Source organism: Lemur catta, chromosome X, assembly GCF_020740605.2.
Source record: "Lemur catta isolate mLemCat1 chromosome X, mLemCat1.pri, whole genome shotgun sequence".
NCBI classification, from domain to species: Eukaryota; Metazoa; Chordata; class Mammalia; order Primates; family Lemuridae; genus Lemur; species Lemur catta.
Genome location: NC_059155.1, coordinates 42,328,582 through 42,344,456, shown reverse-complemented (window position 1 = coordinate 42,344,456; position 15,875 = coordinate 42,328,582). Strand labels below are relative to the sequence as shown.

At 50.2% G+C, this 15,875-nt stretch overlaps 1 long non-coding RNA gene across 3 annotated transcripts; it reads right to left on the bottom strand.

The window, feature by feature from the left end:
• Positions 1-8,669: 8,669 nt before the first annotated feature.
• LOC123628842 lies at positions 8,670-15,819 on the bottom strand. Of its 3 annotated transcripts, none has more exons than XR_006731764.1 (3): positions 15,456-15,819; positions 12,684-12,839; positions 8,670-8,840 (listed from the first exon to the last, which is right to left on the bottom strand). It is a non-coding gene; the product is annotated as an uncharacterized LOC123628842 (long non-coding RNA). The 3 variants fall into 3 exon arrangements; XR_006731766.1 differs by having other exon boundaries at positions 8,670-8,820; XR_006731765.1 differs by lacking the exon at positions 8,670-8,840 and adding an exon at positions 8,855-8,894.
• Positions 15,820-15,875: the final 56 nt, after the last annotated feature.

Here is a 15,875-nt window from a genome sequence, read left to right as displayed (position 1 = left end):
AGGGCCGATCCATGGGCCTCACTAAACCATCCAATCGGTAGTAGCGACGGGCAGTGTGTACAAAGGGCAGGGACTTAATCAATGCAAGCTTATGACCCGCACTTACTGGGAATTCCTCATTCATGGGGAATAATTGCAATCCCCATCCCCATCATGAATGGGGTTCAACGGGTTACCCGCGCCTGCCGGCATAGGGTAGGCACACGCTAAGCCAGTCAGTGTAGCGCACGTGCAGCCCCAGACATCACAGACCTGTTATTGCTCAATCTCGGGTGGCTGAACGCCAGTTGTCCCTCTAAGAAGTTGGGGGATGCCGACCGCTCGGGGTTCTCGTAACTAGTTAGCATGCCAGAGTCTCGTTCGTTATCGGAATTAACCAGAAAAATCACTCCACCAACTAAGAATCGCCATGCACCACCACCCACAGAATCCAGAAAGAGCTATCAATCTGTCAATCCTGTCCGTGTCCCGGCCGGGTGAGGTTTTCCGTGTTGAGTCAAATTAAGCCGCAGGCTCCACTCCTGGTGGTGCCCTTCTGTCAATTCCTTTAAGTTTCAGCTTTGCAACCATACTCCCCCTGGAACCCAAAGACTTTGGTTTCCCGGAATCTGCCCAGCGAGTCATGGGAATAATGCCGCTGCATCGCCAGTTGGCATCATTTATGGTCGGAACTACGACAGTATCTGATCGTCTTCGAACCTCTGACTTTCGTTCTTGATTAATGAAAACATTCTTGGCAAATGCTTTCGCTCCGGTCTGTCTTGTGCCGGTCCAAGAATTTCACCTCTAGCGGCGCAATACGAATGCCCCGGCTGTCCCTCGTAATCATGGCCTCAGTTCCGAAAACCAACAAAATAGAACCGCAGTCCTATTCCATTATTCCTAGCTGTGGTATCCACACAGCTCGGGCCTGCTTTGAACACTCTAATTTTTTCAAAGTAAATGCTTCGGCCCTGCGGGACATTCAGCTAAGAGCATCGAGGGGGCGCCAAGAGGCAAGGGGCGGGGACGGTTGGTGGCTCCGCCTGGCGGAGGACCGCCCGCCAGCTCCCAAGATCCAACTACGAGCTTTTTAACTGCAGCAACTTTAATATACGCTATCGGAGCTGGAATTACCACGGCTGCTGGCACCAGACTTGCCCTCCCATGGATCCTCGTTAAAGGATTTAAAGTGGACTCATTCCAATTACAGGGCCTTGAAAGAGTCCTGTATTATTTTTCATCACTACCTCCCTGGGGCGGGAGTGGGTAATTTGCACGCCTGCTGCCTTCCTTGGATGTGGTAGCTGTTTCTCAGGCTCCCTCTCCGGAATTGAACCCTGATTCCCCATCGCCCGTGGTCACCATGGTAGGCACTGCGACTACCATCTAAAGTTGAAAGTTGACAGGGCAGACGTTGGAATGGGTCGTCGCTGCCACGGAGGCGGGGGGGGGGGGGGGCGGGGCGTGCGATCGCCCGAGGTTATCTAGAGTCACCAAAGCGGCTGGCACCCGGCCCCTGGCTGGGGCCGGGGAGGAGCTCACCGGGTTGGTTTTGATCTGATAAAGTCACGCATCCTCCCCACGAAGGGGGTCAGCACCCCTCGGCATGTATTAGCTCTAGAGTTGCCACAGTTATCCAAGTAGGAGAGGAGCGAGTGACCAAAGGAACTATAACTGATTTAATGAGCCATTCGCAGTTCCACTATACCAGCCGTGTGTACTTAGACATGCATGGCTTAATCTTTGAGACAAGCATATGCTACTGGCAGGATCAACCAGGTAGGAGAGAGCAGTGAGCCGAGAAGCACCTCCCCGAGGGAGGGGAGACGTTCTCTCCAGCCTCTTTGGGGGGGCTGGGTGTTATCGGAGCCGCGAGGGCGAGGCCGCCGTGAGCCGAGTGGAGCGCGGGGCAGGACGGGGGAGGCGGGGTGCAGTGCAGAGACGGACCCCGCCCCGACACCCCGGCCTGCCCCCGCCGTGGCGGACCACCGGAGCACCCACCAGCCTGACTGCGAAGGAATGAAGGGCACCCCACGCGCATACGTGCGGCGGACGTGGAGCCGTGGGGGCAGGGCGACGGCCCCCCCAGCGACACGGACCCCACTGCGGGAGGTAAAGCGCGCGGGCACGGAGAGACGGGCCCGGGGGCCCACACCCCGCACAGCCAGTCAGCATAGCGACCGTAGCCGCCCGCGCCCAGCCAACCCGGAACTAGGCTCCGGCTGGGCCAAAGCCCGTCCGGGTCCCGCCATGGACGTCCGGGCGCAGTGGGTAACGGCACAATGTCTGGCCAGGGGAGAGACCGCCGGACCCGCACACTCACGCACGCGAACCCACCGAACGGGGCAGACAGCCACCGCGGGGGAGGACGGCGCCCCACACGCCGTCGACACACAACGCCACCGCAGGCAAGTGGACGGGCGGCGGCGGACCACGACGGGGGCCGCTACGGACACACGAGGGGAGCGATAGAACACCAGGGCATGGACAACGCTCCGGTACGAAAGCCAGACAGGAGAGGACGAGATGGCTCAAGGCAGCGGCAAGTGGCGGGCCATCGGGCACGGCATAAGGCGACGACAGGGAAGGGGCCGCCGGGCGCCAAGAGGCCCGAGTGGGGCGGGGGGCCAAGCCTCAGATGACAACCCACCGGCCAGGACACACACGGGATCTGACTGCCAGTGGCCTCCGCTCACAAGGGTGGTCCCGCGGCACCTGGAACCACCGGCTGTGCCTTCGCCGAGCCCCCCAACCACGCGCGCACCTGGCAGGCCTCGGAACCAGACCGCCATAGCGGTCGCGTGCAGCTCTAGAGAAACGCTCTTCATGCACGCAGGCGCGACCGGCCGCCCCCTGACGCCATACGGCCCGCCAGGCGGAGGCCCGCCGACCGTTCAAAACGGGGCACGGCGCCGGGGGAACGCCGTCCACGGCCTTGGAGGCCAGGGCGACGCTCCCCCTTCGCGGCGAGGTCAGGTTCGAGCAGCGCAGTCGGGCGACCGCTCGTCGGGGGGTGGTTGGCAGCGGGGAAAGGAAGAGAGGGAGCGCCCTTGTACAGGATGAGACCCCGTGAGGGCGAGGCACAAGAACCCGAGGGAGGCGAGACCTCCGCCGCGACTGGGCCACTGGGGAAACAACGCCACGGGATCCCACCACCCCAAACTGGAGAGCGGTCCCGCAACACGCCCATGACGCCAGCCAGCCAAAGCCTCCGGCACCCCTCGACCCTCCCACGGGGCCACGGCCTCACCACCGGGGCGTCCCAGAGCGACCTCGGCCTTCGGCCCTCGGCCCCCACGCCACCGCACCTGATCCCATTCTCGTCCGTTCCCAATCCGGTCTCGCTCCGGGGAGCACCACGCCCCCGTGGAACGACCCCCCGTTGGCCGGGCGGTCCCCCAAGCCGCAGTCCACAGGCGCCAGCATGGGAGCACCCATCCATCCACGGCCTGGCACGGGACCGGGTGGAGGGCCGCACGCTCACAGGGGAGGGGGGCGTGAGACGGGCCCTACCCCTCCTCCCCCAGCGCACACCGGGGCGACCTGCGGCCGCCGCACACAGCGCACACACGCGGGCGCCCTTCACGGCTGGAACTCCGGCCCGGCCCGGCGTGACCCTCCCCCAGAGTTAAGAGTGGGGGGAGGCGCGGACCACGTTAGGCAAAGAGTGGCACTTGGCCCCCACCGCGGGGGCCGGCGGACCACTCCACCCCCACGGCAGGGGAGGAGGGAACTCTGCCCACGCACAACTGGCAGCCGCAGGGGTGGCGGCTGACAATGCGCAGAGAGGCGGCGAACTGGGGGGGATCCGGCAAACCCCAGAAGAGGACACGCCTCCGTGGATCGTAGAGAAGACGCTTTCTCGCCGAAGGTGGCTCACCCCCAACACCCGGTCGCCCCCGTCAGGGCCCCGGGCGGAGGCGTCCAGGCATGCCCTGGGAGGGTGTGGGGGGATCTGCGGTATGGGGTAAAAAAACGCATGGTTGGCAGCTCCTGAGCATTCGCGGTCGGGGGGTGCCCTCGTCCTAAAACCACCTCACTTCGAGAGGAACACCCTCCAGTCGGTACGGGAGAGGGGTCACTGAGGCAGACCAGGCCGGGGTAGAGGCCCCCCTCGGGCCGGCCGGCCCCACATCGCCGGCCCGGCCCCACCACTATCGCCCACACGATCCTGCAGCAACTCCCTCTTGCGCAGGCAGGGAAAAGCACAAGCCGCGCGCCCGCCTCTGGAAGTCCGCCACGCACACATCGTGGGGACGCTGAGACAACGCCCCCCCGACCGCCCACATGGCGCAGGGGGATGTCTCTCGGCTTACCCGCCTTGACCCCCACCACCACCCGAAGCAAATTGCTCAAGGGTGTACCCAACGCAGCAGACGCTGCAGCGGCCACCAGAGGGGAACGCCGGGAACTAGGACGACAACCACCACTCGGTTTCCGGCACCTTGGGGAACAACCAGGTGTGTTCCAAGGGCACCACAAAAGAGCCACAAAGACCCAGCAGCCGCGCGCCAAACGGGGCGCGCGACCGGGCGGGCGGGACGGCACCCCCCCATTCGTCGCGGGGAGGGGTGACCCCGGCCAGGCAACAGCCACAAAGGGCGATCGAGGGCTGCCCGCTGCGTCAAGAGGACCCACGACCCCCGCCAACGCCAGGAGGCCGAGGGCGAGGCGAGCGAGGTCGGGCCGGATAGTCTCGCACGGCGCCTCGCACCCGGCGCCTCCCACCCACCGCCCACAGGCGGGGAAGGAGAGGCGAGATGCCCGCGGGCAGAACGAGAAGAGCGGCCCCCATTCACCACGAACGGGCCCGTCCCTCGCCTGTCACGCGGCTTAAGACCTGGGAGAGCACGACGTCACCACATCGATCAGGCCCCGAAGGACGGGGAGGGTTGGGGAGGCCAGTGAGGCCAGCGATCAGAGGAGCCCACTTCAGCCTCGCCAACCCCGTCTCCGGAGGGGGGAGGCAGACAACCCAAACACGAGGACCGCCTGACACGCAACGGCACAGAGCCAGCGGGGTAGGGGGAGGGTTGCCGCAAACGGCCCCCGGGTGCCGTCCCTCCAGTGGCCAGAGACCAACCCGAGAGGCCAGCACCCCCGTCGGGACACTCCGACGCCCTAGAGCCGGCGCGCGGGCCCAGGCGGTCAAGCTCAAAGGGAACAGCGCAGGGCGCTGGATCGCCAGGAACCCGGAACCCTGTCGGCGTGCGGAGGCCCAACCCCTCCAGCCACAGTCACCGAAGGACAGCGTGTCAGCAGTAACCTGGAGGCGGAAGATGACGATATGAGGTGATCAAAAACACCGCGCAGGGAGACAGGGAGTAAGCCACTTGACCACGCCTGCCTCCACGACACTACAGGGCCACCTGTCCCCAGCAGGTCCCTAGCGCCAGCAGACAAGGGGCACTCAGGGACATCTGGTCGACCCCAAGGACCCCCGTGGCATAGAGGGTCAGGGAGGCCCTCGCTGGCCACACGCGCCACCCAGTGCCCGGCCCCCCGCCCCTGGCCCCTGCCCCAGGCACTGGGACTTGTGGAGGAGAAAACATCAGGATGGGACCGCAGCGGTCCGACAGGGGTCGCCCTCGCTGGCCACCCGCGCCACCCAGGGCCCGGTCCGTGCCCCCAGAGTAGGACTCGGAAGAAGCCACGGACGACTGGGATCCCGCGAGAGACCCAGCCACCTGTGCCACTCACAGGGCTGTCCCTGCCTCCTGAGCAGAACCCAGGGAAAATGGGTAGGAAAGGCGAGGCCGAGGGAGAGGGACACGCATGCACGGGACGGCGGCTGGTTGCCGAACACCCTCCTCTCCGGTCCACGTGTGCCATCTCCTTCCTGTCCCCGCGGGTTGGGTCGGGTCTCCAAAGCAGCCACAGCGTGCTGGTCAACCTGCCCGGGCAGCCCCACAAGCCGCCCGGCCGCTGAGCCTGGGAGCGTGGCGACATCGTCCCCCCACAACACTCTGTAGGCCCAAGCTCCGCCTCACAGATGTCCCAGCCGGCGTCCCGGCAGAGAACCAGATGGCCTTGCGAAGGCTACTTGCTTCCCAGAACTCAGCCTCGGTCACATCGGGGACTGTCCCCTGCTTTGCCTGCTGCACTGAAGATTCAGAGGACAAGAGACTTGTAGAAAAGCAGCCGCCAGGTGGAGCCCGACCACAACCGGCGCCAGCCACCAGAGGTCTGCTGCAAAACACGGGGCAACCCTCTGGAGCCCGTCATTTCAGAGTCCAGAAGGTCCCCCGAGGGCATCAAACACAGTCTCCCTACTCCCCACGGAAGCCATCGAGAAATGACGGGTCAGTCTAGGGCCACACAACCCTGAACGCGCCCAATATCGTCTGATCTGGGAAGCTAAGCAGGCCCCAGTCTGGCTAGCACTTGGATCAAAGAAAGGACGGGTCGACCCGACCACAGAAATCGTCCACCAAACCCGTCTCTGCACAGACCACAACATAGCCGAGAGACAGACAGGCAGAAACAGAAAGAGGGAAAGAGAGAAAGGGAGAGAAAGGAAAAGAAGAGAAAGAAAAGAGACAGAGAAACAGAGAGAGAAAGTCAGAAAGAAGAAAACAGTAAATAAGAAAAGACAGGAAAGGGGGGGAGAAAGGAAAAGGAAAAGAAAGGAAGGAAGGAGATAGGAAACACAGAAAGACAGAAGGAAAGAAGAAATAAGGAAAGAAAAGACAGGCAGAAAGAAAGAGAATGACAAGAAGGAAGGAAAGAGAAAGGAGAAGAAAGAAAAAGAAAGAAAGAAAGAAAGAAAGAAAGAAAGAAAGAAAGAAAGAAAGAAAGAAAGAAAGAAAGAAAGAAAGAAAGAAAGAAAGAAAGAAAAGAAAAAGAAAGGAAATTAAGAGAGAAAAAGAAAGAATAATACGGAAAGATGGAAAGAGAAAAAGAGAGAAGGAAGGAGAGAGAGAGAGAAAGCAGAGAAAGACACAGAAAGAAAAAAGGAAGGAAGAACAGAAAGACAGAAAGAAGGAAGGAGAGAGAAAGGAGAGAATGAGAAAGAAGGTAGGAAAGTAGAAAGGGGGAAGAAAGATGGAAAAGAGAGAGATAGAAAGACAGGATAACAGGAGGAAGGAAGAAAGGAAAGAAAAATGGCAAGAAAGAAGGAAGGAAGGAAGGAAGGAAGGAAGGAAGGAAGGAAGGAAGACAGGAAGACTGAAAGAAGGAAACAAAAAAGAAATAAAGAAAAGGCAGAAGGAGGAAGAGAAAGAAAGAAGGGGGGAGAGAGATGATAGGATGAGAAAACCTTTCTGTCGTGGAATCCTAAAACCCCTTCCTATCTTAGGATCCTGCAACCCAGGGTGCAAGTATGATACGCTTCACATTCTTAGAATATGCTGCCTGGTGAAACGAAGAAAGAAGTGAAGGACAAAGAGAACACATTCACGGAGCCTGGCCAGGGGCCAGGGTGGGGAGGCCCGAGGCTGTTGCCAGAGCCATCTCTGTGGCAGAAGGTCGCAACACGCCTACCGGGATTTTTCCATAACGTTCGCCCGCCCACGGCTAGGTAACCCCCATCATCCACGGATCCAAGTGTCAGCCTGGAAAGGACGCGCTCCCTGGTGGGGGAGGGAGCGTGGGGGCGGGAGTGGGTACACACTGGGTCGCAGGCCTCCTCCCGGCCCCTCTCGGACCACGTCTCTCAGCCCCCGGGCACCCTCCCCACAACTAGTCCACCAGAGAGCCCCCGGGGGGTGGAGGGGGGGTCCACGGCAAGGAGAGAGGACAGGGCCCCGTCGGCCTGTGCTAGATGCCACGGGTGGAGGCAGGACCTGCTGAAGACACAAGAACAGTGCGGAGAGTTTCAGAGCAGGGTCTAGGCGCAACCACTCACGATCATCTCACAGTTGGAATATCTGTCACGGTGGACCGAAGCGCATGAAGTGGGCGCTCCCGGAAACGGTGTGTGTGTGTGTGTGTGTGTGTGTGTGTGTGTGTGTGTGTGTGTGTGTGTGTGTGTGTGTGTGAGAGAGAGAGAGAGAGAGAGAGAGAGAGGAGAGAGAGAGAGAGACAGAGAGAGAGACAGAGAGAGACAGAGAGAGAGAGACAGAGAGAGAGAGGTGGGAGAAGACGGTCGGTACATTCAGTCACTCCTGTACCCGGGCCAGTCGTTTCTCCCGAAGGACAGAAGTCCATAAAACACCCACATCTAAAGAGTGTTTACACAGAGCTAACCTTAGGTCGAATCAGTCAGGAGTCCAGTGTGGTGAATCCTATGGTCCCAAAGTGGGACTCCAGTCCTGGCCCCATAGCAAAAGGGGGTCATTTCTCAGAAAACACACGCATGCAGAAATGGGTAACGTTTATACATTTTTATACCACGGTAGTGACTTCCTTTCCCAACTCCTGCCCCCCCCCTTCCTATGATCGGTCTCGCTACATAGTACTGTTTTCTTTCTGAGCTTTATTTTATCTTATTTTATTTTATTGTAATTTCGTTAGAGATGATGGGTTTCATTGTTTTTGTGCACAATAAGAGATGACACTTCAAAATGATGGGGTTTTTTTTTTATTTTCAGACAGCTCATGAGGCACCCACTTATTGAGCTTTTTCACCTTCCCAATTTGTTTCAAATGCCAAATGACCACAGAATGAATGCTCAACATTGAGTTCTTCAGCAACTTCTCCTGTATTCGTTAGAGGATCAGCTTCGATGATTGCTCTCAATTGGTTGTTGTCAACTTCTGATGGTCCGCCACTACGTTCCTCTTCTTCAGGGCTCTCCTCTCCTTGAAAAACTTCTTAAACCACCACTGCACTGTACATTCATTCCTTAGCAGTTTCTGGGCCAAATGCGTTGTTGATGTTGCGAGTTGTCTCCACTGCTTTACGACCCCATTGTGAACTTGAATAAGAAAATCATTTGAATTCTCTTTTTGTATAACATCATTTCCATTGTCTAAAATAAATATAAAATAAACAGCAAATACTAACTCCTTAGCAAAAAAATATAAAGTGAGAAATGCGGATTAAAATAATGTATAACATAACCACATTTATTTAAGAATGTATTCCAGTATCAAACGGCAAATGTTAGCAATGCTAAAACCACAATTACTTTTGCATCAAGCTAACACAAATTAAAGTAATAATAAATACCTTTTTTCCTCTTAAAATAGACAAAAACTGAAAATATTGATAATATCTAGTGATGGTGAAGAAATGGGGATGTGGATATTTACATATTCTTGCTTGTAGTATACTTGGAACAAATTATTTAAGAAGTAATTTAGTAGTACTTGCTATAATTCAAAACAAGCACATCATTTGCATCAGCATTTCAACTTCTAGAAATCTAGGTTATGAAAATAAAAGCCTAAGTGTGTAAGGGTATATATGTGCAGATGGATTTTTGTATTATAAGCAATATTGAAAAATTTGAAGCAATCTAAATATACATAAAGAAATGACTGAATAAACTACAATGCCACCATATAATTGAATATTATGCAATGAATATAAAAGACAAACCTACATATTGACTTGGTAGTGTAAAAACCAAATTTTAGCTCAGTAAGCACATAATGACTCCATTCTTGGAAACATGAAAGTGTGTGGTTATTTATACATATAGATTTCTTGCATATACTCAAGAAAATGTCAGAAAGGAACTTAACATAGGTCACCTTTGGGAAGATGGAATTTGATGAGTGGGTGATAGAACAAATGTTCACTTAACAACTCTAGATAATTGTTTTAAAGTAGTGGAATTACAAATTATTTTTCATTTTTGTTGTTTTCTATCATTTTTCTGAAATAGAGAGCAAATAATGGCTGGATCAGGATCCTGGAGGAGACGGGAGAGGAAGGAACCAAGGGTATAAGCAGAAGGATGGACTTCAAACACAATGAATACTTCACTCCGCAAGTGCGCAAGTGCGTTGAAAGAGGGAAGAATTGGTGGGGATGTAGATCAGCACGTGTGCAAGAGGTAGGGTCGGAGAGCTAGGAGTGGAGACATCTTGCCTGATGACCCTGCTTTCTCAGTAAAAACGAGAAGGAAACCTGGGCTTGAGGAGAGTGGTGAAGGTTTGGAATTGTCAAAGAGGAAAAGATGCTCACCAATGACAGGTGAGGAAAAATGCACCTGGGAAGTTTTTCTTATCTAGGCCTAGCGGTGGCCCCTCACTGCAAGACACTAACAGCAAGACAGGCTAACGATGCAGTCTTGGTTTCTTGCCAGAAAGAGGAGAATGGATTTGGTGGACTGCCATCATTCTCTGCCACACTGTGACTACCTTAGATGTTTTCTGTAACAGAGATCACTTTTCCTACCCCCTCACGCATCCATATTCAATTTTACACTCACCCATCCTCAATTTGAAATTCCTTTTTTAAATGTTATTATTTATTTTTTTAGTTGACAAAATTGCATACATTTACGGTGTACAACATCATGTTTTACAATGTGTATATATTGCGGAATGGCTAAATCAAACTAACATATGCATTACCTCATAAACTTTTCTGTGGTGAGAACATATAAAATCTACTGTCTTAACAATTCAAGTTTTTTTTTAAATGAAGACATCATACACTTATTGGAGCTAAAGATGACCTCTGAAATAAGCATTGTATCTATTAAGCAAAAATTACTCCTATAGAAGGTGATAGCATGATATGTAACATAAACATACTGCAAATAATTTTATATGAAATGCATAAAAGAGCATGAGTGAATAATTTGAACTGATGCATTTTTTTTAGTACCAGGAGCTTCTCCAAATTCTAAAATTTGCACCATATTCATGATCTTCAAAACACTATCCAAGGATACACCATGTTTTTGGAAGGACTACACTGCCCTCTACAGCTTCAGCATAAGTAATACCGTTTGTGGGGAAAAACCAAACCAGCAGCTGAAACATCAACAGGGAAGTGTGTGCGATTAACATGCCTCAGAAATTCACTTTTCCTTCTTGAACTGAATGAAAGAATTAAAGTTTTAATAAAATTTAATAAATTTTATTTATTTTAATAAATAAAATGAAAATATTAAAATAAAGATCACATTTTAAGCAAAGTGTACTACAGTATGTATAACAGGTACCTATTTATGTAAAAAGATATGAAATATAGAAAAAGATGAATATATGTGCATATCTGTAGATTATTTTCAGGAGAACCCTTTAGGAAATGACACAGTTGCCTACAGGGAGGCAAACTGGCACCTTAGGGGTTAAATATGAGATTTATTTTTCACTGTGGATATTATTGTAAAACTTGAACTTTTTGATCATACACTTTCATTAATCTTTCAGGTAAGAAAAGAGTTAATCAGTAAAACCTTTATTAATAATTACCTACCAGAGAAGTTTTATGCATCCAAGGAACAAGATCACATAAGGCTTGGGAGACAAATGAAAGATTTGGGTTTTATTCTTAGAGAATCAGAGGGTGCAGGGGAGGATTTGGGGGTCTTCAGAGAGGAGTGGTATGACCCAAGTTACATTTTCTAAAGGCTCCCTCAATTGCTAGGTGGAGAATAGACTGGCAGTGGGGGGGGGGAAAGGTAGAAACAGAGATGAGTTCAGTGTCAGATGATGGTATTTTGGACCAGGTGGCTAGCATAAGTTGTGACAAACTGTCATATTCTGGAATATTCTCAAGGTAGCCCCACAGAATTTTCAGGTACGTTGAATGCAGACTTTGAGAGAAAAGAAGAAGTTGAGCAGCATGACTGGATACCTGGGAGGATGATGCACTTGCCCTCAATCGAGATGCAGAAAACTGCTGAGCAAGCAGTTGGTGAGAAGGAGATTATGAATCAGTGTTGGACATTTTAAGTTTAGGGTATCTATTAGATATCTAAGATGGGAGAAATTACACCATATGTTTGCTGCTGAGACTGGCTTATTAGAGCAGGAGAAGATGCCGAGGCAGAACAGAGAGGAGTAAGGAAGGGAAAGGACCTAGTGTACACATGGAGAGATCTTCAGAGGGGATAACGGTTGTTCATCTAGATACAACCGGGAAGGCAGGTATGTGGGCACAGGCACAGGTAGGTGGATAGATAGGTTGACAGGAGCTAGTGCAGAGTCTCTTCTGGAAGCTTCTGTTTTCATAGTGAAATAAAGGAATTCTTGTTTGAAGGAATTAATAAATCCCTTTTCACTCCCTTGCTTAAAACCCTCCCCAGGCTTCCTCTCGCCAGCAGAATAAGATCCAAATGTTTTGTCATAGCCCACAAGTCCCCACAGGATCTCACCCCGCCCACCTCTCTCCATGGCCCCAAATGCTCCAGCCACAGGGGCCTTCCTTCTGTGTCTCAGACACATGACAAACTCAGACAACCATGGGTTCACCCTCTGTCTGGTACGCCCTCTCTCTTATCCTCATCACATAAGTTTTACCTCAAAGTTCACCTCCCCAGGCCTTTCTTGAACTTCCCATCTAAAGTGTCCCCTCCTCCCACCATGAATTATTTTACTCATTTATTCTGTATTGTCTGCTTCTTCCCACAAGAATGTGTTTCCTAAGAAACTAGCACCCCTCCCCCTGGCTCCCCCTCCCCCTCTCTCCTCTTTCCTGATTTGGCTTTCTCAGTACTCATCAGAACCATATTTGGCACATAGCAGGAGCTCAGTCACTATTTCTTGATGAACAATTTTGACAATTTAAATGAAACAATGGATATAGAGCATATAGCAGAGAGCCTGGCATATAGTAAATATTCGATAAATGTTACCTGCTATGGTGATGGCAACAAAGACAGCCACGGCAAGAATCAGAAGCACAACTCTGAAAGGCTGATGCCTCCTCTGTACTCTTGAACCAATTCCCTGTTGTCTCATCAGAGACTTTCATTGATCATGTCCCTTCTTCCTCTTGATAGCATCCTTCCCTTCAAGTAAATATTAATATGTGCAATATTAGCCCACCATTAAAAACAAAAACAGTTAAAACATACCTTCCTTAACTCTGGGTCTTAGATACAGCCAAGTGTCCTCATAGTTTAGCAATTAAAAAAAATTCTATACTAGTTCACAACTGGTTAACCAAAACAAATCTTGAATAAGTAGACTCATTTTTATTTACCACTCTTATCTATTGACTAGTTTCTTTAAATTGAAAAAAACTACTTAATATTTGCATGGTTACGATATTAATAACTATAAAATAATATTCAATAAAAGATCTATTATCTAATTCAGTCCTCACTCTGCAAAAAACTGGCATATCTGTGTATCTTTCCAGAAATTATATACGCAGATCCAGACATATAAATATCTTTTGAAACTACCAATATACACACAATTCTGCACCTTAGGTTTCCTTTAGTTAATAGATATCATGACTATCTTTCTAAAGTACACATAAAGAGCTATATCATTACTTTTACTGGCTACGTAGTGTTCCATTGGGTACGAATGTAATGTCATCCATTTAACTAGTCCCATATTTACTGGCATTTAATGTGTTTCCAGTCATTTGTTCTTGTAAAGAACGCTGGAATTAATAGTCTTGTATATGTATATGTATATTCATGTATACATTTGATATATACATACTTCTTCAAATATATCCATACATAAATTCTTAAAAGCACAATTGCTGGCATAAAAAGCATATGTCTTCAGTTTTCATCAATATTGACTAATTACTTTCTAAATATTAATAATTTTATTAAATCAGTAGATTTTTTGACTTCTCTAAATTATGAACAATCACTAAGTGCTTTGCTTCACATTATTGTTGAGGGAAAGTGGATAATTATTTATATTCCCTGTATCAAAGCAGAAAAGGACTGAAACCACTTTTAAAGAAAATGTTAGTACCTACTACGATACATACAGTTGTCCCCCCCTTATCCAGGGTTTCACTTTCCACACTTTCAGTTACCTGTGGTCATCCATGATCCAAAAATGTTAAATGGAAAATTCCAGAAATAAACACCTCATAAGTCTTAAATTGCACACTGTTCTTTCTGTACTGAAATCTCTCACCACCCCACACAGTAGGTGAATCATCCTTTTGTCCAGTGCATCTCTGCTACACATGCTACCAGCCTATTAGGCACTTAGTAACCATCTCCATGATCAGATCAGATCCTCTGTTCTGGTTCCACAGTGTTTCTGTTCAAGTAACTCTTATTTTACTTAATAGACTTAATAGTAGAATGAAGTAAATACTATATAATAGTGGTCCCAAAACTCAAGAATAGTGACCCTGGCAATTCGATATGCCAATGAGAAACTGTAAAGTACTTCCTTTAGGCGGAAAAATGAAAGTTCTAGACTTAATAAGAAAAGAAAAAAATTATATGCTGAGGTTGCTAAGATCTACATTAAGAGAAAGTCTTCCCCAGTAAAACTGTGATAAAGGAAAAAGAAATTCTTCTATAGCATATAGAGGGTTCAGTACTACCTGTGGTTTCCAGCATCCACTAGGGGGCTTGGAATGTATCCCCCTCGGATTGGGGAGAGGAAGGGGAAAATACTGTGTTTAAGACAAAGGAAAACCAAGCACTATTTTGGGGAAAGAATTTCTGTATTTAGAATAGCTCAGTGTTGGAGATAAGTTCTTTGTGCCCCTGCAAAGGCTCCTTGCTTGCCCAGTTTGTACCAGTTAGGTGGTAAGGAAGAAAGGATGAGGTCACTCATTGCTCACACCGCAACTTTGAGCACCTATGGGTCTGCAGTGGTGACTGACCTGCACGATCCTCCTAATGATCCTGAAATTCAGGATCTGTGATAGTTGGGCTCACTTAGAATTTCATTTAAACTTCTTTTGTAGTTGTAATTCAAGTAATGTTTTTAAAGTTTTAACATGGATGTCCAAGTTTCAAGCTGGTGTACAAATCTTGGCACACAGACAGACTGCTGTAAGCCTTGAGAAAGATATGAGAGTTTAACAGGGGTGTGCTTTCATTTGAAACTGGACATTTTTTTTTTTTTTGAGACACAGTCTCACTCTGTTGCCCAGACTAGAGTGCCGTGGCATCAGCCTAGCTCACAGCAACCTCAAATCCTGGGCTCAAGCGATCCTCCTGCCTCAGCCTCCAGAGTAGCTGGGACTACAGGCATGCGCCACGGTTGGCTAAATTTTTTTCTGTATATATTTTTAGCTGTCCATATAATTTCTTTCTATTTTTAGTACAGATGGGGTCTCGCTCTTGCTCTGGCTGGTCTCGAACTCCTGACCTCGAGCGATCCACCTGCCTCGGCCTCCTAGGATTACAGGCGTGAGCCACCGCACCCGGCCTTGAAACTGGACATTTTCTTTGATCTTTCAAGAATAAAGTAATTGTATTTGTTAAAAAAGAAAAAAAAAAGAGTAGCTTTCTCTTTCGGCTAATGAAAGTATCAACACATTAAATGAACTCTTCCAGTCCTCAGTACTTCTTTCCCCTAAGTCAGCCTCTTAGAAACTCACAGCCTATGGAAACAAGAGTTAAAGAAACAGAAAGAAAAAAAACCTAAACTCAAAGAGTTTCTCAGGAGCACAACGAGCTTCTTACCTTTCTAGACCGGCCAGTGAGTTTCAACTTTCGTCGTTTGAGGTTTTTTTTTCTTTCTTTCTTTCTTTCTTTCTTTCTTTCTTTTTTAAACTGTTAGTGTGGTTTAAAAAAGAAAAAAATCGTCATTCTCTTTTAGTGGAAAAGTACGTGTCCCTGCCTTGTTTCTTCTACAGATTGCAAACTCTTCAAGGGAGGGGTGGAGAGAGTGTTCAGGGGCTTTTAGCATAGCAGTGTCCGGCCATTACCGAGACGGCCGCTCTCTGTCAGGCCACCATCCCGTCCCTGCGACCCCCTCCCGCTCGCCGCGAGACTCCGCCAGCCGTGCGCCGCCTGCCTTCGCGCTCCCCGCGCTCCCCCGCACCGCGCCGCAGGTGGACTCGTCCGTGACGTCACGAGACAGCGACCCAATCAGAGGCGGCG